The sequence below is a fragment of the Paramisgurnus dabryanus genome, chromosome 21, assembly GCF_030506205.2.
Source record: "Paramisgurnus dabryanus chromosome 21, PD_genome_1.1, whole genome shotgun sequence".
Classification (NCBI taxonomy): domain Eukaryota; kingdom Metazoa; phylum Chordata; class Actinopteri; order Cypriniformes; family Cobitidae; genus Paramisgurnus; species Paramisgurnus dabryanus.
This window is the reverse complement of record NC_133357.1, coordinates 33,207,347-33,234,392: the sequence shown is the minus strand read 5'-3', so window position 1 is coordinate 33,234,392 and position 27,046 is coordinate 33,207,347. Positions and strand designations below refer to the sequence as shown.

The following is a 27,046-nucleotide window of genomic DNA, read 5'->3' as shown; positions in this document are numbered from 1 at the left end:
AGGGGGGAGGGGGGTATCTCACAGCCGTCGCCATGGTAACCCGGGACGGAACCACAATCGCCGTCCCCGCGCAACAGGGCCACACTGAGCATTAAATTCGTGCATGAAACCTGATCGACGAACACGGAGGGGAGGGAATCGCGGGACGGAGTGGAGTCTAGAGTGATGTTTCTTCCCAGCAAGCAATTTTGCGGATAATAGACGTATAATAGACGTCTAGTAGCCGTCTAAACACCCCCCTGACGTCTAGGCTAAAACAAGGCTAATTTTGGGCTGTCAGTTTTCATCTAGTAGACGTCTATCATAGCCCAAGAAATAGACTAGTCATCAAATAGACGGCTATTAAACGTCTACATATATACGTCTAATAGACGGTGAATGTGGGTCTAGGCTAAAACAAGGCTAATTTTGGGCTGTCAGTGAAAATCTAGTAGACGTCTATCATAGCCCAAGATTAGACTAGCCGTTAAATAGACGGCTATTAAACGACTACACGTGTGTCTAATAAAGAACAAAAGAATGGCTAAAGAATTCTTTTTAATCCATTAAAAAAGGTTCTCATAAACATGCAATCATGCAATTTATTACAAAAAATATTGTTAATACAATAGAAATTCAGATAAGACAAAATGAAGAAAAACTACTTTTAACAAAAAGAATAAAAACAGTAACAAAATAAAAGCATATATAACAAAATACAATTTTAAAAATGAAATAACATCTAAACATTAACAAACTATCTTCAGTTCACGTCAACTTATTAATTGTACTAATTTCTATACCCCCCCGTGCTCCCTGGTGCCTGTTTGAAATGCCCCCATTGCATCCTTCACTTCTAGTTCTGTTGCTGCTGGGAAGTTGTTCAACACAGCATCTGCCAAATATGATATGAAAAGAATGCATGAGACAAGTATTTCTGCTTTATGTTAAATGTGATAGTCATTCTCTTTTGAAAAAGTCATATATAAATATTGACAGGCAACAGTAATCATACTGTTCTCATTACTAACAGAAATGCATGTTTCTCTGCGTGTGTTTAATGACATTTTTGGAACTAGCAAAAGAGGCTTAAAGGCAGGGTATCTGATTTTGATCCAGAATTTTTTTTTTAGTTATGCTGGTTGAAAGTCTCCTCAAATATTGATAGCTCTCACTATGTTAAGTTGTCTAAATGTGTATTTTTATATATTTGTGTTATCTATAAAAGGCGTAGGACCAAAAAACGTTCAACAAATCATTGAACCCTGACCGAATGCAATAATTGGACGTGGGCATGGGCCAGTTACCGGTTTGAAGGTATACCGAGATTTTCAGAGTCAAGGTTTTAAAAAAACCACAAAAATTTTCTGTGATACCGCTTTCAATGTATGAACTGTGTTTACACAAAGTGAATTAAATCATGTAATTGAATTCATGTTTACATTTACAATTGAAAGAATATTATCATTTAAAGGCTTTATTTTTACCTGGCATAAACGTTGTTTGTTGCTTAAAAATAAAAATGTATTGTGTCCAGTTGAAAAGTTGATGTTTTAATATGCAGACATTTGAAAATAACACATTTTAGTGTCACAATGGCAATACCACAACACCGTGATATTTTTGCTTACGGTTATCATACTGCCAGAATCTCATTCCGGCCCATAATTGGACGCATTAAATTTTTGCCCCTCTTCTGTGAACGTGTTTTGCATGCCACTTCACAACCTGTTCACACTCTGTAAAAATAGGGAGAATCAAATAAACCTTCCTGCTGAATTGACACAGGAGCTACAAAACGAAAGACATTTTGAAACAACAAAAAAAAAAACATCTGGATGAGCAAAGAGCAAAAACCCAAATTAACATTGGTAAGTTCACTGCTTTTCTGCAAGATGGAAACAGATACAGGTCTGAAAGGGTCATTGCAGTGTTTCTTTTGGAAAGGTATGTATGCAGTGTGACTCTATTTTGATGGATTCAGATTGTATTTTAATGAAACTTGTTGCTTATGTAGTTTGTTTACGAATTAGTGTAATGATATTTATCTTTTCAAATTTCTAAACGTGCTGTATTTATTTCGGATTAAAAACAGTTGTTTATGTTGGTTATTTTGGTAATGTTATTCACTTTGTCAGTCTTACTGGTTAATGAGATAGGAGTGTGCTTCTGGTCGGTGTGTGTAGGCTAAAGTTAGTATTTTTCAAAATCAAATACCCTGCCCTTTAAGATGCCAAGCATAAAATATTCACAATACAATCTTATTGACATAAAACCTGTCAAATGTCTAAAAATAAAACATCTAAACAATCTTGTGTGGATGAGTAAACTGTTGTATCGGCAAAGAGTAATTTAATCTGGTGCTTTTAATGATTAGAAAATATTAAGGCAGTACCGGACTGTCGTCAATTACTCCTCACATAACCTAATGTTATATTAAAAGTACTATTTTGTGAAACACCATTCAGCCTAAAACTACATACAAACACACTAACCTTTAATAACTGAGAACTGATGTTTTTTCAAATGCTTGCTTCTGCAGTGGACCACCACCATTCATGTTGAACTTTGTCTTTTGTATTTTAGAGTTCACTAAAATTCATTAATTTCAATGTCGTTAACAGTTGCAGACTGAAATATTTTCTGATTTTTTGTGACCACATGCAAGACTGTTGACACCACAATGTCTGATTAATATTGCATGTTTAGAGAATTTACCTGTCCAGCATTCTTCCGGCACGGTCTCTCAAGTTTCTCCCTCCAGTTTCGCACAGCTTTGACACCTGAATAGCACATGCCTATGTCAGTAATTGTACAGTATTGTATGCTTCAGTGTACAAGTGTTTACCAACCTTAAAGGTTAATGCCCACTGACCTGCAAGTTTTCCCTCACTAACACAATAAAACTCTTTTTTCCAACAGACTGAAGGCCTGTAAGTTAAATCCATATGGAGGAATAGCTTTCCCCCACAATCTATCTGCATGCATAATTGTAAAGCACAATAATAACTTAGCTAAGTTACTGCTTTTACTAAAAAGCAGCCTACAAATCACTCATGTAAATCTTCAGTGTAACGTTACATAACCTCCACTATTTTATTACATTGCAGGTTGTACTGTTTAGGTTTTATAAAACATGGGTTACTTACTACGTTATACTGTTAAGTTACCCGCAAGAATGTCGCGATTCCAAAAACAAATAAAGTAAATCAATTTTAAACACATGTAAAATAAAATAATTAAAAAAAACTTACAAGACCAAACGAGTGTGGTACATGCTTTCATCGTGGCTGCTCGCTGATGTTGTTGCTTTTCAAACAGCGGAAATCTTTCTCGTGAGATTTGGCCCCGTGTTTGTGTACTGCTGCCATCTAGCGTTTCGGAGTTGTAACTGGATTTTGTTTATCTTTGAAATACGGTCAAATAATGAATGTTATGCGTGACAGCAGATATTCAGATAAGATAAATAAAACCAAACATCTTAATTTCACTGGTGTCTTTGCATGACTGATAAATTATAATTCTTGCAAGTTATTTTGGCAAAAACAAAATTGTATTAAATTCAAGGTTATTTTGGGCTAAACATGGTTTGTTCGTAGTCGGTCTATTTATGAGCTAAATAGTGGCTATGTACGACGGTGCATAAAACACTTTAAAGAAATTAAACAAACCTTGTAATCGCTGTTAACTTTGCTTACAATGACATACCATACATCTCACAAGTTATTTTGGCAAAAAACACATGTAATTAAATTAATGGTTATTTCTGGGCTAAACGTGGGTTATTCGTAGTCGGTCTGTTTGTAAGCTAAATAGTGGCTAGTACAGACGGTGTATAAAACACTTTAAAGAAATGAAACAAAATACCTTAATTGCTTTGAACTTTGTTTACATTATTAAATATCAGGGGCGGACTGGCCATCTGGCAAACCGGGCAGTTTCCCGGTGGGCCGACGTATTTTTGGGCCGATACATCTCATAATATCTTTGTCTGAGCAGCCCAGTTAGCGTCTTTTTTTCTAGACAGACCGGCCCACTGACATTTAAGCAGCAGCCCATTGGTTTTTTTTTTTTAAACGACATTAAGCTGGCCCAATGACTGACCAGCCCAGTCTTCATCCTTTTTTTTCTAGATAGACCGGCCCACTCACATTTAAGCAGCAGCCCATTGGTTATTTTATTTTACTGACATTAAACTGGCCCAATCGCCGCTTTGGTCTCAAGCGTGCATCGTCAGTCAGTTCACGTGTCAAAATAGAGAGAGAGAGAGATGGAGAAAAAACGCGCGACAAAAAGAAACAGGCTCTTCAGGCAGACGCTGCAAAATGTGTTAAAATAACACAAAGGTTTTCTGCGGCAGCAGGACATTCAACTCGCGTCGCTGGTGATGATGATGATGGTGGCGGTGCGGTGGTGGCACTGGCAGCACCAGCACGCAAAGTGTCAGTGAGGAGAGGGAGAGAGACGAGGGAGAAGTGAGTGTAGTGCCTGCGGTAAGCAGAACTGCTTTCAAAACACAAGTGTAGATAGATACCCCTTGACAAAACTGAGTCAAAAACACAAAATATGGTGATAAAGCTGCAATAAAATAATTGCACTCTTTGCTCTTTGACTACGAGAGTGTATCTGATTCGTAGATTTTTCGTTGATAGTCTGTTTCAAAACGTATAATTTCTCTTCAAGCAAAATCAAACAATCCGGGAGATCTGCTTACAAAAAATATATGTTTATTGTTTATAACAACACACTTGACAAATAATGTTAAAAATCTCTATTACTGTAATCACACTAGTTTAGTTCAGTGAATGTAGTGAATACTTTCCTGTAAGTACTGGAAGTAATAATCAGTTTTCAATATTACTGTAAGCAGCACTTGTATTTTGTAAAAAGTCAGCAATTTAATGGCAAATTTTGCCAATTGCATGAAGCTTGTTTTAGGATTCATAAGTGTGGATTATACAGTTTTATTGCATTAATAAATAACACGTTCTAGAAGTGTTTGTTGTGTCAACTCTCACTCTTTTCTACCTGCTATTAATTGGGTTTAGTGCTTTTATGGAATTGGAGTTGCTATTGCTATACATATTTAAAGGTGTGCAAAGATGGGTGGTATTTGTAATTATACACTGCAAAAAATGATTTTCAAGAAAAAAAATTCTTAGTATTTTTGTCTTGTTTTCAGAAAAAATATCTAAAAATTCTTAAAATAAGATGCTTTTTATTAATGAGCAAAATGACCCAAGAAAATAAGTCATTTTGTTCATCAAGAAAAAACATCTCAATTTAAGAATTTTTAGACATTTTTACTGAAAACAAGACAAAAATACTAAAAACATTTTTTCTTGAAAATAATTTTTTGCAGTGTATGTAGTGTGGGCCGGTTTGGCCCAAAATGCCAGGGCCGAATTTTTGTCCCAGTCCAGCCCTGTTAAATATCATACATCTCACAAATAATTTTGGCGAAACAACATGTAATTAAATTCATGGTTATTTCTGGGCTAAACGTGGTTTATTCGTAGTCGGTCTATTTATGAGCTAAATTATGACTACGTACAGACGATGCATAAAGAAATGAAAAGAAATACCTTGTAATCGCTGTTAACTTTGCTTACATGATAAAATAGCATCCATCTCACAAATTATTTTGTCAAAAACCACATGTAACCAAATTAAAGTTTAATTGGGCTAGAAGTGGGCTAGGCACAGCCCGGCTATATCGGGTCTATACTGAAACGAGACGTTAAAATGACGGCTATTGCTTGCTGGGTTCAGGCTCCGGCGTGAATATAAATGACAGACACTTCAACCGCGTTTTCATCACTGCGTTTTCTCTTCTAAAGTTCGGTAAAAACACATAAATGGCTTAAAATCTTTTTTAATAATCTGTTTTATAATGAGTAGCAATGCTGACATCGCGGGCACGCGCGTCGAATTTCTGGGTCGAAGAATCTGTTTTCAGCCACGCAGTCCTTTTGAATGTGTGTCATGCAATATCCACTTCTCGTCGCAAGGTTGTAGTATGTTTTTATTAAATACGACAATAAATAGGTCAAGTCCGACCACCGGAAGCGTTTGATATTTTTAACTTTCAACTCGGAGGTGTTTTTAATTCACAGCAGCTGTTTAAACATTTGTGTCGCTTTCAACTGGGCGGTGTGCATCCACTAAGCTCTGTGCCCGGTTGCATGAAACTCCTTAAGTGAGGGTTTCCCTGAGGGAGAAAAAATCCCTGAGGTAAGGGATTTATTTAAGAGCGTTGCAACAAAGGTCTTAACTGTCACCCTTACCTAAGTGTTGATACTAAGTATTTTACGATAGTCTCTGCCAAAACACGGCAGCGGAGAAGCAGTTGCTACGGTTACAAAATCTCACAGCGTAAACAAATCAACGCACGCAGCTCAACAGACGGCGAATTTGTGTACAATGAAACATCGCAAATAACAGACTGTAAAGTGCCGCATGCATGAATACTCAAAGTAATTCAAACTGGAAACACTTTATTTTGACAGACGATCAAACCGCCATTCTTTTGATAAATGCGCATCACTTTTCTCTAGGGATTATTTCGATTGTTAGAAATGCGCGTTTGTGCTTCATTTTCTTAAAAAAACCATAAAATCAGCCATCGCGTGTGACGTTAAGGGACCTGTTTTAGTCCCTTAAGTTTTTAAGGGAAAATGGGACTTAAGGACTTTGTAGCAACGCATAGCAGAACTTAAGGTAATACTTCAGCATTCAAGGGTAAATACTTATTGACAGCCTTAAGGTTCACTTAAGGGTTTTTCTTGCAACCCATTTTTTATTAAGGGTACCCTTAACCTTATATTTAAGGGATTTCTTAGCTTAAGGACTTTCATGCAACCGGGCACTGGTCTCTAATGAAAGGTAGATGGACCAAAATAAATATCTTTTATCTTGGTCCTGAAACATTGTTCTCTTAAGTCTATGGTGGAGAAGGTATTTAAATAAACCGCGGAAATTTGGTAGTCACGTATCTATTAAAGGTGCTCTAAGCGAATTGAAGCGTTTTAGACCATAAAACATTTTTGTTACATACCGGAAACATCTCCTCACTATCTGCTTGCTGCCTGTCCGCTGATCAAACTGTAAAAAAACGCGATCTCTGTAGACAGCCCAGACTTCACAAACGGCAATATCAACAAATGGCCAAACCTAGCAGCACAAAACCAAACAAAGTATTCCAGCCAATAAACGACAAGAAGGATTTGGGGGTGGGGGTTGGGCGCGTTCATGAAAGCACGGAAGGGAGGGGGAGGGGGAGGAGTTAGCTACGCTCTGTCTGTTTGAAAACAGTTCAAACATCAACAGGAAGTGACGCCGCACATTATTCGCTTAGAGCGCCTTTAATAGACTACAGTGAACGTTCTGTTAGAACGTCCACTTGCAGGAATCATTCTAAAAAACATGGTTACCATGGGTCTGATGCACATTCCAACTAAAGTTTGATGCCCATTCCAAGTAAAACAGTAAAAGTTTATAACTTATTTTGAAAGTACTAACAAAATTCTACTTTCTGTTAAAATTTCATGCAAATATCTGATAAAATGAGAAAGTTACAACCAAAAACATGTGAATACGCAGCATTTCGGTCACACACATTCCATAGACATCCATATATAACTTTTTCCTCTGATTTCTAATATTAAAAATAGCATAACTTTCTCAATACTCAACAGATTTTTACAATCCTGGTATCTTTGTAAATGGGAATGTCTGCTCTGACTAGTCATGCGATACATTTTGAGTATTGGGGTTTTTGAAAATTTTGTCATCATACCTATAATGAGAATCTCTCTTTCAGCGCGCCTCTGTGTGTGTTTGCGCCGCGTGACAGCCGATTTTAATCTGACAGAGTTCGTCACTGTACATTAAAAATCCCACACGAACATTACAGCGTAAATGCAAGGATTAAGATTGATTTTATATATAACAGATAATCTAGATACACTACCCTAATAAGTTTTTAAAAACATGGTAATGTTTTAATGTTTTGCTTTAGTGTTTTAATGTCAGACAATCATTGAAATGAGGGAAAAATGAAGAGAAAGGCAGCAGATATAGCATCCTTCTTCAGAAAGAGTAGCAAGAAGCAGCCACACAAATCTTAGTAAAATACATTAAAGTAGCCTTCAAAATTCACATGATTTTCTGGTCTCTAGTTTTTTCAGCAATGGGAGATATAAATTCTGGTTTCAAAGTAAATTTCAAAAGTTTTATTTGATTAAATAGTTTAAAAAACATGGAGGTTGAATTATGACTATAAATTGTATGTAAATCTCAATTCATTTTAATAAAAATTTAATTATTGTAGCAATTGTATGTTATACATTATTCTGATTAACACACTATAATACTTAAAAGTATTTTAAGGTTGGATGATAGAGATTTTATATGCCACCCCAGTAACTGCTTGCCCCTGCCTGGCCACCCCTATGAAAAATCCCTTGCTCTGCCACTGATTAGCAAAACACAAAAAATACATTATATTATAAATCTTTACCCGGACAAGTGACTTTTGTGCATGGACAAGTGAAACACAAATTTACTTGTCCGAAGGACAAGTTCCTCAAAAAGTTAATGTCAAGCCCTGATAAACATATTACAACAATTTACGATTAACTAAGAATAATAGTAAACTTCATTATTGTTAATATTGTGACTCTTGATGACGTATGCAGCTTAGAAATGCGACCTCCGGAAGGCTGCAGACTTAGGATTGAGAAACGGCCTCTGGATCATCGTTTGTTTCAAAGGTTTTGTGTGTTTAAAGTTTAAAGGTTGACCAGTTTGATTAAAATAAATAGCACCTGCACTTTTTTGTACAATTACTTCTATTTATTAGTGTCAACCGCTAACAAAGTTACTCATCTACAGGGGTCTAAAAAAAAACCTTTAAGACACTTTATTATAACTAATGGTCCTGTGTAGCACATTTTACAGATATTTGTATTAAAAAAATACTCTGGTAAAAATAGAAGTACTGATTTAACTTCTTTACTCAAGTAAAAGTATCAAAGTACAGGCTTGGAAATTTACTTAAAGTATAAAATTAAAAGTAGCCATGCCTTTAGTTCTTTATGCCATTGCCTACATTTTATTTGGATGTCGGCAAAATAGGCCTTCTTTTGACATGAACATTTGCATGTTGCACATTTAGCTGTTAAAGTTGTGTAAAAATGCAAAACAAAAATAAGTTAAAACATATTTTTATCATGGTTGTTGATATAGAGAGAGGTGGTGATGGAGCAGTGGACAAGACACTTGCTTTTGATTCCCACTGTTACACATCCACCAAATAAGTTGTTATGTGTCATACTGTACAAAAAAGTTGCATGTTGCACATCTAGCTGTAAAATAAATTAAAATGTGTTTTTTTGTTCAAATAAGTTGTTATTAATTAATTTATGGGTCCTACTTTACTATCCGTATAGATCCGCCACCAGTTTGATTGGCGTGTGTGTGGGGGGGGGGTCTCAATATATTTTCCTGCTTTTTTGTCCTTAGCCAATCACATGCCTGAATAAACAAATGTGAAGTGATGGTCATTTTAAACAGTTCAATGACATGACATGCATGTTTTTGTGTCTGGGGCATTACTATAAAAATAACTTGATACATTTATGACACTTTGTTCTATGAAACCCATTTAGTTAGTTAAGTACATAATTCAGTAATCGTAAATACTCATATTTTGTTTTAGTATCTCAAACTTGTGGCAGGCGGGGCAACTGTCCATACAGAGTCAAAATGATGCATAACATCCATAATAGATTCTTAAAAAATATTTAGGACCTTTCGTTATTGATCCAAATATAAAACTAAAAAAACTGAAAGTATAATTCCTATGATAATGCTTAAGAACATTCACTTTCTAAAGTTTGGCAACAGTTTTAGTGTCTAGTGCCAGAATACTTGGTACATCAGTAACATCAAAGGTACTGTAAGTTTTGAATGAAATGCAAATAAATATTTCTAGAACAAATGGTAAAAATGCAATTTAATAAGTACCTGCAGGTAGATGTTCCTTCTTAAATTTAATGCACACGCTGTTAATAAAGACCCGATAATAAATCTTTGATGGCAGATTGTCTTATCCAAAACAACTTATTAAATGCTTATTAGTCGACAAATTCATCAGGCATCTATTTTAGTAAAAGCTAACCAAAGAAGTGAACATGTCGCAATGCATGCTGGGAACCATTCCGACCATTGTTTTTTTTTTTTTATTGCTTGTTCACATTACTCAGTTTGGCAAGTTGGGTGAACGAATTGGACAAAAACTTATCACTGATTCTTGAAACTTTGGCAAAAACATGTCCCACTAAGAAAAGTGCTAATTCTGTTGGAAATTAATAACATTTTCATGAAGAAAAAGAATCAATGTTATAATCAGGGGGTCTTATGCACATATGTAAGGTTCTTTTATAGATTTATTTTTTATTAATTTAATGAATATGCTGGCCCATTGCCTAAAAAAATCAGCTGTTAAGAGATAATCATTTCAACTTGATTAAAAAAAGCCAAAAGTAATAATTGAATTGAATAATATATTTACCACATGAAAGAGCACATTGTAATATGTATTAAAAACTACAAACAGTGAGTTTTGAACAATATTTACTATTATTTTGTGATTGCTCAAAATGTGTCCCACATATTCGTCACCACCATCAGATATTTATAAAAAGCAATAAAATCAGACAACTACAGGGTCAACTGCATTCCTGAGGACCCCATTTTCAAACCTTCAGCTCTACTGCATGCTTCAAGATCACTCAAGCTCCTGTATGTTAGCTATTTTCTCTTAAACTTGTTCATATGTTTGAACACTGCTACTGTGACAACCATAACATGTCAACACCGTCATCTTTGTTAAAAAATTATTAGATTAGATTATAAAATAAATGTATCATTTTTAAGAAGAGGTCTAAAGTAGCTAGCAACATAGGGGAAACATATGGAAGCCCGTTTCCGCCATGTTGTAAAAAGAAGTAAATAAAATTCTGACTTTACATCTCAGAATTCTGACTTTACATCTTAAAAATCTGACTTTTTATTTCAGAATTACGACTTTGTTTCCCTTGCAATTCTTGTATTTTTCTACAGAAATATGCCATATATTTCATAATTCTGACATAGTTTCTCACAATTAATCATTTGGATCTTGCGTATGGTCATGGATAACATTATAGAGTATTATTTTCGTTGTGGTTTCACAAATAGAGAGATCCTGATTTCATTGGAAGATTCACACAACGTAAAGCTAAGCCTCCGGACTCTTCAAAGAACGTTACAGAGGAATCGGTTGTGGCGTAGACGCAACAAAACAGATGATGCAGAAGTGGCATATTTTATACACCAACAGCTTCAGGCATCAGGGCGTCAACATGGCTATCGGTGGATGCACCAGAAATGTTGGATGTCTGGGATTATTACAGACCGAGAAACGGTTCGCCAATTAATGCGACTTTTAGATGGACTTTTAGAAGGTGTGGATCTTCGTTCGAAGAGGTCGCCTACGTTGACGCGTATATACCAGTCGCGGGCCAAATTATGTTTGGCATATTGACGGGTATGACAAATTAAAACCTTACGGAATATGTATAAATGGATGCATTGATGGTTTTTCCAGAAAAATCATCTGGCTTGAGGCTTACAAAACTAACAATGACCCATGAATAATGGCAGGATATTTCGTAAATGCTGTTGATGAAAATAACGGATGCCCACAAAGAATTAGAATTGACTATGGAACTGAAAATACTCATATGGCAGACATGCAAACATTTCTCAAAGAAACTGCAAATGGAGAATGTGTCACACTTGGTCCAAGCACTGAAAACCAAAGAATAGAACGATGGTGGTTGACACTGAGAAGCCAGTGCATACAGTTTTGGATGGATAATTTTGAACAACTTAAAGAAGATGGACACTTTGTTCACAGCTTTATTGACATATCTCTCATTCAGTTTTGCTTCCAGCATTTTATTCAGGTAAGTTAACACATTTGGTTCAATGTCAGAGTCAGAATCATTTGTGACCCCACCTGTGAAGGCTAATGTCGTGTTATAAAGCTTCAAAGTATTCATGCCCATAAAAATGACAAAACTTACAAATTTAAGATTGCTGCTGTAAATGATATATACAATGATTTTATTGACACTACGCTTTTATTCTGGGCAAAAAACTTGAACTTGGATTGCTTACGTTTGACTTGGTCGTCTCTGCACAGAAAAACATGATGATTCTTATTTCATTCATTTCAGGAGGATCCAACCCTATCTCACGGCGAATTCGTAATAATTCAAACGATTTAACCAAGTGGCTAAATCGTATGAAATCATACGAGCTGGCTCGTACGAAATCGTACGATTAGTTCATCGCATTTAACACAGCCCTGTGTTGCAGGGATTTCGTGCTAATTAATACGAATAGATTAAATCGTACTATACCATACGATTTTGTTCATCGCATTCAAGAAGCGTGACCCGTAGCCAGAAAAAAACTCTGGGTGTGCATCTGAAAATCTGCGTGTGTCACAGGCAAGATAAGCAGAAACGCTGGGGAATTCAGGTGCTGTAAATCCGGTGGACAGGACTCATCTCGTTATAGATCAAGATAATTTATAAAGATCTTTAAACAAAGGATTGGAGTATCAGATAGTTGACATGGTAAGCAAGTTAGTTAATATTTTAATTAAAAAAAGGAAAAACGAAATAAAACGAATAGAATACATTATTGTTGTTGCGGTGTGTCACGTGACAATCATGACCCGTCGCCATGGACACAAGGGGTCAGATAAAATATTTTTAACTTACGCGTGAAAGGGTTGATTTTAAATATATATATATATTCTAAGTAAACAACAACAGCCCAAGTTTAGTACAAAAAAATATTGAAACTATAAATAAATATTCTGCATCAATTTTAGGTGTGCTACTGTGGGTGGCTCCGGCACACCCGTGGCTACGCCCCTGCCGTGACCCAAATCTCGTTCGCACATCATCGCGATATGTATCATCTGTTTACAAACGTCGCCACATGGTGAGTATACTAAAAGTGTCTGTTTGTTCGATATTAAATTCATTATATGTTCTTTATTAATCCAGATCGGCTTCTAAATGTTATCTGAATTGTATTGGTCATCTATATTACATTCTTTCTTTTTGTTCAAAATAAGTTCAACACATAATCAAGCAGTGGGTGATTGATTAGTGCGTGATTAAAAGCTAGTCACGTTATCCTCGATCATTTTATTATATTCATATTTTTGGAATTAACTACCAATGTACTACTACTGTGGTATTGTGTGTTTATAGTACACAAATCGTACCATGTTTTTACCGCAGTTAGTCTACTTCTACTGTGGTATTTTGTAGTGCAGTAACAGCAAACCTTATGCTTTTACCACAGTAGTTCAGCCTTTTTATACATAGTAAAAAAACAGTAACACCAACAACATGCTTTTAATACATTTGATGTACAAATCTGAAATCTTTAGACATTCAGATCTTTCTTTTTTTGGTCAGTTTTATTATATTGCCGTTTTATTTATTTATTTATCTTATTATATAGTCTTATGATAGTGGGCGGATCTTGGGGTTTGTTGTAAATAGTTATACACATACAATGTTTAGTAAATAAAGAATTTAAAAAATATCCAAAATTTGTAATTCACAATTTTTTTTGTCTTGCAGTTTCTTCACATACATCTCATGCTCCTCCATCTACACGCTCCACAACATTTAAACCAACGGCTCTTTTAAGAGCCATCACTTGCAAAAGCTCTCGTACTCGCTCTCCTACTCACTCACTCACTCTCCAACTCACTCTCCTACTAACTCACTCACTCTCCAACTCACTCACTCTTCTATAGGGCTGTGCAAAATAATCGTCTGCGATTCTCATGCGTGTTTCATCAGTAAAGCCGGTTCCGTGATTAGAAGTAAATCGCCATCAGCTGCTTTCAGATGGAGCGGCATTTATTACACAGACCCGTAGTTCACAGAGAAGCTAGGCAAAATTGGATAGATTGTCGGAGTCGATTTTCCTCGATTTTAAACCCGGTTTTGCCTAGCTTCTCTGTGAACAACATGTCTGTGTAGTAAATGCCGCTCCATCTGAAAGCAGCTGATGGCGATTTACTTCTAATCACGGAACCGGCTTTACTGATGAAACACGCATGAGAATCGCAGACGATTATTTAGCACAGCCCTACTCTCCTACGTATACACACACACTCACTCACTCACTCTCTCTCACTCTCCCCCCTCTCTCTGTTTGTCCCTCTTTCAATTTGTTTTGCCTATTTCTCTTTGCATTCTTTCTTTTCTTCAATATGGCATCTTCAGGTTTTGACCAGTTATGCCAGGAAGCTGCAACTATTTCAAAGCATCTTGACATGAAAGCTGACAATGCTGAACTTGAAGCAGCTACCAGGGAGGCTGAAGAAATTCTACAAATGTTCAATCCTCCACTGGTAAAGTTAATTATATTTCAGTTTTCTTATTCATTTGGTTAATTTTTTATTTACACTTAAGTTGCTTTAATAAATGTGTATTTTTATCTGTTCATAGATTTCCAAGTCCTTACTTTCAATCACTTTTAGCATTTTGTTTTAACATGTTTATTTCCAATTTTTTTCAGCTGAAAAAGATGACCAAACGAGCGATTTCCTGGACTCAACAGACACAGTGAACTTTGCACTGCATTTCAAAGGTAATATTGGTTATATAAAATATCTGTATATCCACATAAATGGACTCAGGTCTGTAATAGTGCCTATATACATAATATAGTTTTATAAAATTGATTGTTGTCTGTTGTTACATCTGTAGCCAGCTCCTCAGCCGCAACACCGAGAACCAGAGTTGAGGTCAATGTACTGCTGAGAAAAGTGCAAGATCTGTTTAACCAAAATTATAGTAAGCATATGTTCAAACACTTTTTAAGTCTTGATAACCTAATATACCTTCCTGATTTCATGGCATTATTATCAAATCAATAACTTATTTGTGTCCATCAACCATAAGATTATGACACATTACCAAAATGACTGTTTACAGCTGATACACTGGCTCTTAACAGGATAGGAGAGTCACAATTGTCCGACTGTGTTACAATGTGTAACATGTACATGCATGTGTTTGCCCGTGTCTTTCAGAGGATGCCGGAGGTACTGGAAGGCTCCCCTGGTAAATCAAGGCATGACAGTTAAAGTTGCAGGACTGCCCAACAGCCTTACTTTCAAAAAGCCATCCTATTGTGGAAGGAAGCAGTTGGAGGCCATTTTGCAAGCGGCTGAGGAGATTTCATTTGAAATCAGTAAGTGAGATTAACAGTGGTTTTGTTTCTCCAGCTGAGTTTCGGCCAATCATTTGGCTCTATGCAAAGTGGGAAAAATAAGTTAACTTAACAATAATACAGGCCTACATGTGAGTCTTTGTATAGTGCAGCACTGGGTGGGTTAAGTTTTGACCCATAACGAGTAAATATTGAAAAGAACAAATGCTGGATTGTTGTTATGCAACCATGGGGTATAATAACCCAGCAGTTGGGTTAAAACAACCCAGCATTGGGTCAATATTAACCCAGTAGTGTGTTCTGTCCAATATTTACCCAACATTTTTGAGCCCAGCCATTTTTAGAGTGCTGGCCACTGTATTTCTCCATGTCTCCTCACCCCAACCAGTCGAGGCAAATGGCTGTCCATTCTGAACCATGGTTCTGCTCGAGGTTGCTGCATATTAAAAGGAAGTTGCCATTGCACTCTCAGAAAAAAAGTATAAAAGTTGTACCTTTTTGTCACTGGTACACTACCTTTTGAAAAGGTCCTAAAATGTACCAGTTAGGTACAGATATGTACCTATGAGGTACCAGCATGTAGCTTGGCGGTACCAATGTATACCTTTTAGGTACAAAAGTGTACTTTTTGAAAAGGTACTGCCCCAATGTCAACTTTTGTATCTTCATGTACCTTTTTTCTGAGAGTTTGTAGCCTAATAATATAAAGAGTACAGTATGGTCTAGACCTACTCTGTTTGAAAAGTGCTGTGAGGTCACTTTGTTATGAATTGGCACTTTAAAAATTAAATGTAATTCAATTGAAACAGATTCAGGTTATAGATTCTGTATGTGTCTATGACAGTTTGTAAGGGATGTAACACTATTTCTCAGTTGCAGTTTCCTCATTACAGTGGACACATTTTCTAAAAAGGCACCTCTCCAGAATATCCTATAGCTGTTTAGTTGAATTTGACTAGTGATTGTGATGGCCCTTGGCAACAGTTGAATTTTATCTATAAAATTATATTTCTCCATTAATACTGCTCTGTGATGCAGAAAGACCAGTTATTTGTTATGCTTCTAAGTGTTTCTTTTTTTCCCTATACATAATTAGATGCAGCACAATGCAACTCCACTGACAAAGCAGAAGGAATGTCAGAGGCAATGGACGCAGAAGGTACACTGAGATGTTTTTATTTTATCTTTAAATAAATATATAACATTAAACTTAAGAAGCATAAGGGGACATTTAACATCTTTTATAGACCATTTTGCAAGATGTGAACAACACTGGTCCAGAAGCACTTCCTGTATCAGTTTTTTAACACAACATAAACGTTGGGATAAAATACAACCAACAGGACATATAAAACTTAATCAAAAAGTTAAAGAAACATTTTTAAGATGTTTTCTTAATGTGTGAAATAAAGAAAACAGTTACAAACTGAAACAGGAAGTGTTTCTGGACCAGTGTTGTTTACGTCTTGCAAAATGGTCTATATGGTTGGTATTCTGATAATTTTACACTTTGAATTGGATGTTGATATTTAGATGCAAACAATGAATGGTACTGTATCTGTATTTAACCTACAATTTACTAATTAACTATTGACAGTATAAATGTTGACACATTGCATTATGAATTTGTAATTTAGATTCAAATGTTGTATTAAGAAAGTTGTTATTATGTTTTATGTTCTTTAGGTACAGAGCTGGAAGAAAAGTCCTCAGAAACAGCCACTACTGTAGCTATCGTGATGACTGCAGATTAAGGTATCTTTTCAAATTGTGCTGATTTTTATGTCCCATTGTGAATAATAAGCTCTTCCTCATAGTAGACCAGGGCAAGTAGACCTGGTTTGGAGACAGCAACATGTATAAAAACAGGTAGTTTCAACAGATTACAATACTTTAACAAGAACAGATATTGGAACAGAACCATAGACCAAAACATTTTAAAAGGGAAACAATCCACTACACAGTGACACATTGTGACAAATCAGCCTCCAAATTTTTCATTTAGGATCTAACAGCATTAAACTAGATTCACTTTGTAAGTCTTTCAAGGGGCAGTTTCCAGGCAGAACGTGCAGAATACATAAACAGAGTTCTGTACATACATTTGGGACCTAATGTATAAAAACATCTTAAAGGGTGTTGTCCAGGACATTGTCTTAAATTACAAACAGAGATAGAAGGTGAACACACCAACAATTGCTTTTAAAATGATGTTCCCTATGAATGGCTAGAACAGGCCAACCTACGACTGTATGAGGTATGGCATTACAGTTAGTTATGCTAAAGTGGTGGTGAGATTTTTTTGAATTGATGATTCTTCTGAATCATGTTTGATTTACATACATTTCTGAAATGGAAAACCCAGAGTTTTCCTTGTTTCCGCTTTCTAAAATGTGCCCCAGGAATTCTTCTTTGTTGACCTGCTTGTATCTTATGATTGAGCGTCAGCAATACCCACATTTTAATTTGGCAATAGTTACAAATGAATAAACTGCCTTTGAAATGTTACTTAAAATATGCTCATGAGTATTAATTCAACTAACTGGCTTGACTTAAATATATTTGTTTTGATAGATGGAGGCCATTTGTGCTGTAACTGCCAAGTCCTTTCGATGACAGGAAGAAGAATGCTTCAGAGAAGTGGCGTTCATGGTCACAGTGCACAGTGTGCCAATCATGTTCACACACTGCATGTCAAGACACCATGCAAACAGCCTGTAGCACTGCATCAGTGATAGGAAACATGCTAGTTACACAAGATGTTTTATGTTTTAACTTTGAGTTGTTTTTACTTTGTTCATGACCCCATCCCTACAAACACACACACATTTTTTTTTTTTTATGTATTAGGTGCCATTTAATCTTTTTCATGCAAATGTATTGTAATGATTACACTTATAAGAATAAAACAGATTTTTAATTCACTCTAATTTGTATTTATTGTTGTCATTTGTTGGCACATAAGTGTGGTCCCTTTACCTGGGACATGTGGGGACCAATTAATATCTATTGTACTGAATTTAGGCCACAGGTTGTAAATGATAAGTAGCCTGATGTTTTTATCTTTTATCAATGGTTCGGTATGGTTGGGTGTTGGCAAGGACCTCACCATACTTTTCAATACAGTGAGTCAAAGTTCGATTTCATGTTATGATTAAATAGTTTACATAACTTTCACTTCTTTTTCGCAGTCTTGCTGTCACTGAGGGGCATTTGGCAAATTGGATATCGAAAAGTTGGTTTATGTCAGAGCAGTAGTGATACTCGTGGATACTTTGATATACAACTGAACAGTACAATTTAAACAACTTTAAATATAATGATGAGGATGATGATGTTATGTGTATCTGCTTTATCAAAGTTATTTTCCTCCATCATACAGATGAAGTTGAAGCAAATCTCTATGACCACTTTTAATGTTATGAATGAACCATCATGACAGAAATATATATTTATATATGAATTGAAAGTAATACAAAAAATTGAGACCAACAACAAAGAGTTAAAAAACTAGCTATGCTCAGTTGTAAGGAATTTTTTGGAATGATTAAGTAATTTCACATTTTGTGTTAAAATTAAAGTGACAACACAAGTAACAAAATGTGGTGTTCCTATAATAAAACTGATTGTGTTGTTTTAACACATCTGTTTTTAAAGTGTATTTATTACTCTGCAGTATGCTGTAGCATTCATTAACAAAGTTTTAAATAATATATACTGTATACTACACTTTACTATAGTATGGGTATTTACTATAAATTACTTTAGTACTTTTATGTGGGCAGAATTTTTATGACTGGACTGACACACCTGATCCACATACATTCATGGTATAGTTTGCATACTGCTCAGGCCTGTCTTTCTGCTTAGAAAGAAGGAACATGAAGCAATACATAGGCTTCCTATACTGTACACATAGCTGAAGCATTCAGTTTCTCAAAGTGACAGGTTTGGAAGGAGGGGAATTGTACTCTAATGGATAAACTAAATAGGCCTGTTTACAATTTTTAGTTGAGCTCAAAAGAAAACATTTAAACAAAAATAAATAGGCTACAAAAGATGCAAGAGAGCAAACATTATGTACATTATGTAGCAAACATTGTGTATAATGTTTGCTAATTTGGGTTTTGACAACCAATAGACCTAATAATCATACTAGCCTACAATCGGAGACAACTACCCATCAGACTATGGTCTTATTTATTAATGGTATGTTTTTAATTATCATAGCAGCATTAACATAAATAGATAGTCTATGCATATAAGCCCAAACAGAAACGCACAGTTTGTGTGTGTGGCCAAGGTATTCATCAAGGTGTGGGGTCTGTTTACAAAGCCAGAAACAAACAAACAGCTTTATTTTATCTAACCCTAACCTTATTGAGCCTTCAAAGTGCTCTCTGAAACTACACCTGAGATGGCTTGTGTACTTGAAATGAGAACATGAAAAGTTTGTTGTAGAGCTAAGCCAAATAGATCGTTAGAAAGGTCTTGACCTGCAGAATAACATATGTCAGTATAAAGAATCTACATGGCACCTGCTTTGAAATACGGCCCTTTAAAACATCACCTTGGTGCATTTTTGAATGCTTATAATTAGGCAACAAAAGGGGCTATAGACATGGGACAAACTCTTAATGAGAGCTCTTGACCTCAGTTATAATGTCAATATAGTCAACAACTTGGGACTCTATCAAATATGGTTAAAATTTATTTAAACCTATTTAACAATTAGATATTTAAAATCTGATTGCATAAGTGTGTTAACAATCCCCCTAAACACCTTACTGTACTCTCAACTCACTATTTACAACCTCCAATTATAAGAAAAACACAAATGTTTTTAAAAAACTACAATTCCCTACATGTGTGCAATGCAGCTTGATACAAATCAGCACTAAAATTGTAGTTTTTCTGGTTTGCAAAGTAGGGCTGTAAAAACATATATCTACTGAATATATAAACACCTAGTTCAGGCAAACTATTAATTAGGCTGCATCTAGATGATCTACGTTAAGAAAATGTAAAAAAGTTGTTTTTTAAAGATATTTTAGCAGAAACAGTGTTTTTTGCTAGATGGGATACAGCTACGCGATTTAGGGTTAAGTTTGGGGTAGAATTCGGATGTAAACAGCGAATCTGTCTAGATGTGATACAACTTGTCTTAAATCGCGTGAAATGTTTGGTTTAGGGTTAGGTTTTGGGGATAGGATTAGGATAATAACAGCGCTCATCCGCGAGAGTTTGCTGTTGCTGTATCCCCTCTAGCCACAACGCCGAAACAGCAGAACACGCAAACCCCGCCTTCAACACAATGCACTTCTGTAACCTTCTGCTACCAAAAAACTAATTTCTCAGATCGAAATAGAAATTGTTCAAAATGATTTTATTGTTGAGTTATCAAGTTTTTGTTTTGTATGTCATTTAATTTTGAATGTCATTTAAAAAGAAAACACGTCATGCAAGCTACGTGGTTTCAGTGATAGCAGCCTCATAGCAACCACTATAGCAACAAACTATATAATACTAAATATAATGGGAAGAAAAAAGTATTAATCCACATCAACTTAGTTCGGGAGAATTTCAAGCCAATATGGTTATGTAAGAACCTACTGTATGTGGCAGTCTGTCTTGTGATTATGACTGTAAAATCATTGTATAAGTCATTTACTAAGTTCATCACTATTCATTGACCTCTAAAGTGTGCTGTGACAATAGCTGAAATCATGACTATAACTCATTCTGGAAAACATTTTATTTTTTACAAACTTTAACAGTATTTGTTTCAAAGGATTCAAGATTCAATACTTTGTCATTTCAACTTAGCTCACAAAAACAAAACACCTTACACACATTGACCAGATTTGTACATTACAGTAAATAAGTAACATCACAATGGTAAACACACAATTTTGTCCTCACACAGACTAGTGTGAATATGTGTGCTTAAAAACAGTACCTACGTTTTAAAATAAATCAGACCTAGTAAAACATCATGTTTGCACAAGTAAGGCGAACATTATATTAAACCACCATAAAGGTTTCTATGATATGCTCCAACATATACTATACATTTTACATCATTCTTTTTACAGAATACAATATCAGACTAGAAATTAAAAAAATATGTAGTGCTAGTTATCATATTTATCCACATTGTCATCATTATCACTCTTATCATTGTATACCAGTGTCTGTATGCTTGGCATGGGGAGGGCCTGACACATGTGGGGGTTGTCTGCAGGAACAAAGTCTGATACATGTGGGTGAAACATCATAATGGCTTGATGTAGTTTTCTTTCCAGCTGTTGGATGTGTTGAATGAGAGCAGCTTTTGCATGAGTCTTCATATGTAAGGCATCAATCCCTCGCTTTTTTAGACTCCGCGAAACATCATCTTCTTCAATCTAGAAGACAAAAGAAAACAAAATGCTATGTTATGTTACCAGGTGGTTTCTAATATGATTTGCAGGTAGTTAGTTTGTCAGATGGTTACTAGAGTGACTGCTGTGTGGTTACTAGGGTAAAGTAATTATACTTACAGTGTCATCAAAGCAGAAGTAGACATGCCAAGATGGATCACATGATTCCTGAAAATCAATTGTCGCTACCTGCTTGGAGAGTCTAATGGCAATGTCCTGCCCATCTGAAGCAAAGCTAGGAAACAAGCATGCAGAAAAATAAATGTATTAGTTTGTATTATAGTCCTTTTTAAGTTCAAACCTAATGTCATATTGTATCTAATTATCCACTTATAAGTAGATATACCTGGATATATTCTTCTCAGGTGGAGGAGGACTGCTCTCTCTCCCTTGATTCAGTTCTAGCCACATCTTTAAGGGTAGACTGGAAGTTTGAATCAGACTCTTGCCATCTTCTCCCAATACGGTATTTTTTCTCAATGTTCAGCAGAGTCCTCAATTCTAATATCTACACATTACAAAAAGTACAGCACAAAAGTTCAGTTGCTAGCAAGCAGAAAGCATTACCGTGGTACACCTGACCAAACATATGTTACAAGTAAGGCCTTGGTGGTAATAGATTACTAATTACACCACATGAAGATTTGCAATAATGCTGCAATATTTTAATTTATAACCACTGGTGACAGTTTCCTTCAAAACTATGCCATTACTATAATCACACGTTTAAGCACATCAGCAAGGCACTTAAAGGAAAACACCACTGTTTTTCAATAATTTACTACAGGGCTATTCAGATCTTACCCTGGAGGCCCAGAGCACTGCATAGTTAAGCTCCAACCCTGATCAAACACACCTGAGCAAGCTAATCAAGGTCTTCATGATCACTAGAAAATCACAGGTGGTTAATGGTACATAAACTCAGTAGTGCTCCAGCACTCCAGTGTACAATTTGAATAGCCCTGTTTAACTATGTTCTTACCTCAACTTATACAAATTAATACATACCGATCTTTTTTCAATGCGTGCACTTTTAATCTTTGTACAGCGCCTTGTGAATGTATTAGCGTTTAGCCTAGCCCCATTCATTCATATGGCTCCAGGGATGAATTTAAAAGCCACCAAACACTTCCAGGTATTTAGACGAGTAAGTATGGTGGCACAAAATAAAACTTTTGTTTGGAGCCATAGGAATGAATGGGGCTAGGCTAAATGCCAACACATTCACAAAGTGCTTAACAAAGACTAAAAGTGCATTCATTGAATAAAGATAGGTATGTATTAATTCATCTAAGTTGAGCTAAGGACATAGTAAAATATTGAAAAACGGTGGTGTTTTCCTTTAAAGACGTCTGTAATTACCATAGTCTTACATTAAAACATTAAACTCTTACTTGAACTTGTAGAACTGAATCAGTCTGATGATGTAGTCCCTTTTCCATCTATAGACAGAGTCTCTGAAGAAAAGACGACATCACTACCATGCTAATAAAGTAATTAATTTCATGTTACTTATAATAAAGTAATTTATTTCATGTTACTTCTATTTCTTTGTTAATAGTATTCATGACATTCTTACAGTATTTAAGACTTTAACTTCAGTTCCTTACTTATTGGTTTCAGTTGGGCTAGCTTTTTTCCATCTCTCCATGTCTTCTTCAGAAATCAACACTATACAACAACAATAACAGAAAACAAGACACACATCAATCCTAAATACTCTTGTGCAAATTGCACTTATAAATGGAATGTAATATTCTCCCATCTACAACTAATTGTTACCTGCTTCTTATGTGCATTGTTTACCTGGTACCTATCTGATGACAGATGAAATATCTTCTTGAGGAGCGAGAATCAATATTTTCTCTGCTTTGTCTACTCTTTGCAGGAGCTGCACCTCTGAAAAGATGAAAAGACAGTTTAATCTACTTATGTAGTATGCTTACCATTTTGTGTGAGATCGGCTTCACTCCAGAAAATATGAAATGTATAAACAGTGAACCACCAGCACAGAATTTTCAAAGGTTATACAGCAGTAGACACACCTAGGTCAGTTGATTTCCTCCGTCCATAATGCAAAAGGGCATCAGTAGGTCAAGGCGATGAGATGGAGTCATCTCCTTTGTGACTCTGGCAAATCTTTGGAAGAAAGACCACAGCCTTTCCATTCCTTCCCCGTCTGTGAGCCCAAACCCATCAATACATCTGGTACTGTACTTGATCTATGATTAAAGCAAAGTGGTAAAATATCACATACTGTACACAAAGCATGACCCTACTGCTTATAGTGATCTTATGGTATTTTATCTTTTAATTTGTAAAAATAGCAAAGCTGTTCTTTTTATTACTTTATATGAATGTAATTATTATACAAATTAGTTAATCTGCATAAAAAGAAACAAAGGAAACCAATTTGGTTATAACAATCCTCTGCTTATAGTGATTAGTTTGACCCAGACAGATTTGAGATAAACGGTTTCCACTGGATTGTCTTACACATTGCATCTCTGAAACAAGTTTAGACAAACGTCAGGTTGGAAAAATGTTAGATTAAAGATTATTTTTAGGCATTTCTGGCTAATTTCAGCTTTGCAGTGCATAGACAGGACAAATTGAGGCCAAACAGGGAGTGAATGTTGTGTGTTATATGTCCTGATATCCCTATAAAGTCCTTGAATTACCTGGCAGGGCAATTTGTGCCCATAAACATGAAATGCTGGTAAGTCTAAGGAGATGTTGTGTGGTATGCCCTCCCCTGATTTCTGATTGAACACAGTATGACATAATTTTGAGTTAAAGGTCTTTTCTCAAAACAATAATTCAGTTTTACACACAAAAAGGGGTACTTTCCTGCAATTGTAAGGCAACAACACAGGCAATGTCTAAGACTACTCGCAGGTGTATGTTCTTGTCCTCACATCTTTGAAGTAGTGCATCAGTGACATACAGGGGATAGGCTAATCTATTTTAACACAAAAATGTGAATGATAAAACACTTTATACTGAGGAAAAGTGAAAAATAATTATACAATCTCCAGCATCACATTCAATACCTAAATACTCAATAAGGGCACTCAGAATAATTCTAAACATTTTTCATGTTTTCTTGTATAAGTGAATATAAAATTGCTGAAAAGTTTCACAATTATATTTGGTGACAAAAAATTTTAATAAAATATGGCTTATGTTAGGGTCATGCTATTTTAGGCATTTTATGAATAGCTAGAATCAAACAGGGGAATTATCATTAATATATATAAACATAAATGTTGTAGATTTACCATGTTAATAACTGTGGAAATGCATCATCACAGTCTGTGAAAAAAGACCATTATAATTCAAAGAGCTTTTCAATTGGTAAATGCATGTGTACAAATAAATACCTCTTACAACAGCCTCATAAAGTTTCTGCATGACTGGTACTGAGTGATGCCTCTGAACGTTGACGTTTTTAACAAAAACTTTTGTGGAGCGATGCTGGCCTCTCTGCGTTGTAATAGAGCATTGGAGAGAAGTCCAGTAATTCCATTTTACGAAGCTGAGAAGAGAGAACAAAATGTTTTAAACAAGAGTACACAGTCAAATGAAAAACTATGCTCTTATCCACTATCTCCTTAAATAAATATTAGTTTTTTGTTTACTGAACTGAATTGTAGTTGTAATAATTATAATAAATAAAAAAAAATATTTTTTCACAGTTCATAATTTTGTTAGAATTGGCATGTTTTTTTATTTGGCTGCCCACTGATCATCAAAATTTACTTTTGGGGCTTTCAAGTTTTTCTTTTGTATAATCTTTACTCCACAGTATTTGCAGGTTTTGAAGGCACCGCCAATTTCTTTGTAGCAAGCACTACACTGGCGTGTTCTGAATCCAGGTACCTTGTGTGTGTCAGTGTGTGAGTGAGTGAGTGAGTGAGTTGGAGAGTGAGTGAGTGGGATATATTTTTTAAATTCTTTATTTACTAAACATTGTATGTGTATAACTATTTACAACAAACCCCAAGATCCGCCCACTATCATAAGACTATATAATAAGATAAATAAATAAATAAAACGGCAATATAATAAAACTGACCAAAAAAAGAAAGATCTGAATGTCTAAAGATTTCAGATTTGTACATCAAATGTATTAAAAGCATGTTGTTGGTGTTACTGTTTTTTTACTATGTATAAAAAGGCTGAACTACTGTGGTAAAAGCATAAGGTTTGCTGTTACTGCACTACAAAATACCACAGTAGAAGTAGACTAACTGCGGTAAAAACATGGTACGATTTGTGTACTATAAACACACAATACCACAGTAGTAGTACATTGGTAGTTAATTCCAAAAATATGAATATAATAAAATGATCGAGGATAACGTGACTAGCTTTTAATCACGCGCTAATCAATCACCCACTGCTTGATTATGTGTTGAACTTATTTTGAACAAAAAGAAAGAATGTAATATAGATGACCAATACAATTCAGATAACATTTAGAAGCCGATCTGGATTAATAAAGAACATATAATGAATTTAATATCGAACAAACAGACACTTTTAGTATACTCACCGAGTGGCGACGTTTGTAAACAGATGATACATATCGCGATGATGTGCGAACGAGATTTGGGTCACGGCAGGGGCGTAGCCACGGGTGTGCCGGAGCCACCCACAGTAGCACACCTAAAATTGATGCAGAATATTTATTTATAGTTTCAATATTTTTTTGTACTAAACTTGGGCTGTTGTTGTTTACTTAGAATATATATATATATTTAAAATCAACCCTTTCACGCGTAAGTTAAAAATATTTTATCTGACCCCTTGTGTCCATGGCGACGGGTCATGATTGTCACGTGACACACCGCAACAACAATAATGTATTCTATTCGTTTTATTTCGTTTTTCCTTTTTTTTATTAAAATATTAACTAACTTGCTTACCATGTCAACTATCTGATACTCCAATCCTTCGTTTAAAGATCTTTATAAATTATCTTGATCTATAACGAGATGAGTCCTGTCCACCGGATTTACAGCACCTGAATTCCCCAGCGTTTCTGCTTATCTTGCCTGTGACACACGCAGATTTTCAGATGCACACCCAGAGTTTTTTTCTGGCTACGGGTCACGCTTCTTGAATGCGATGAATAAAATCGTATGGTATAGTACGATTTAATCTATTCGTATTAATTAGCACGAAATCCCTGCAACACAGGGCTGTGTTAAATGCGATGAACTAATCGTACGATTTCGTACGAGCCAGCTCGTATGATTTCATACGATTTAGCCACTTGGTTAAATCGTTTGAATTATTACGAATTCGCCGTGAGA

General features: G+C 35.5%; 2 long non-coding RNA genes across 2 annotated transcripts; both read right to left on the bottom strand.

The window, feature by feature from the left end:
* Positions 1-520: 520 nt before the first annotated feature.
* On the bottom strand, positions 521-3,742 carry LOC135773005 (uncharacterized). Its single transcript, XR_012335619.1, has 2 exons — positions 2,475-3,742; positions 521-874 (listed from the first exon to the last, which is right to left on the bottom strand). It is a non-coding gene; the product is annotated as an uncharacterized lncRNA (long non-coding RNA).
* A 20,833-nt stretch (positions 3,743-24,575) lies between these two features.
* On the bottom strand, positions 24,576-27,046 carry LOC135776152 (uncharacterized). Its single transcript, XR_010544078.2, has 3 exons — positions 26,284-27,046; positions 25,109-25,263; positions 24,576-24,687 (listed from the first exon to the last, which is right to left on the bottom strand). It is a non-coding gene; the product is annotated as an uncharacterized lncRNA (long non-coding RNA).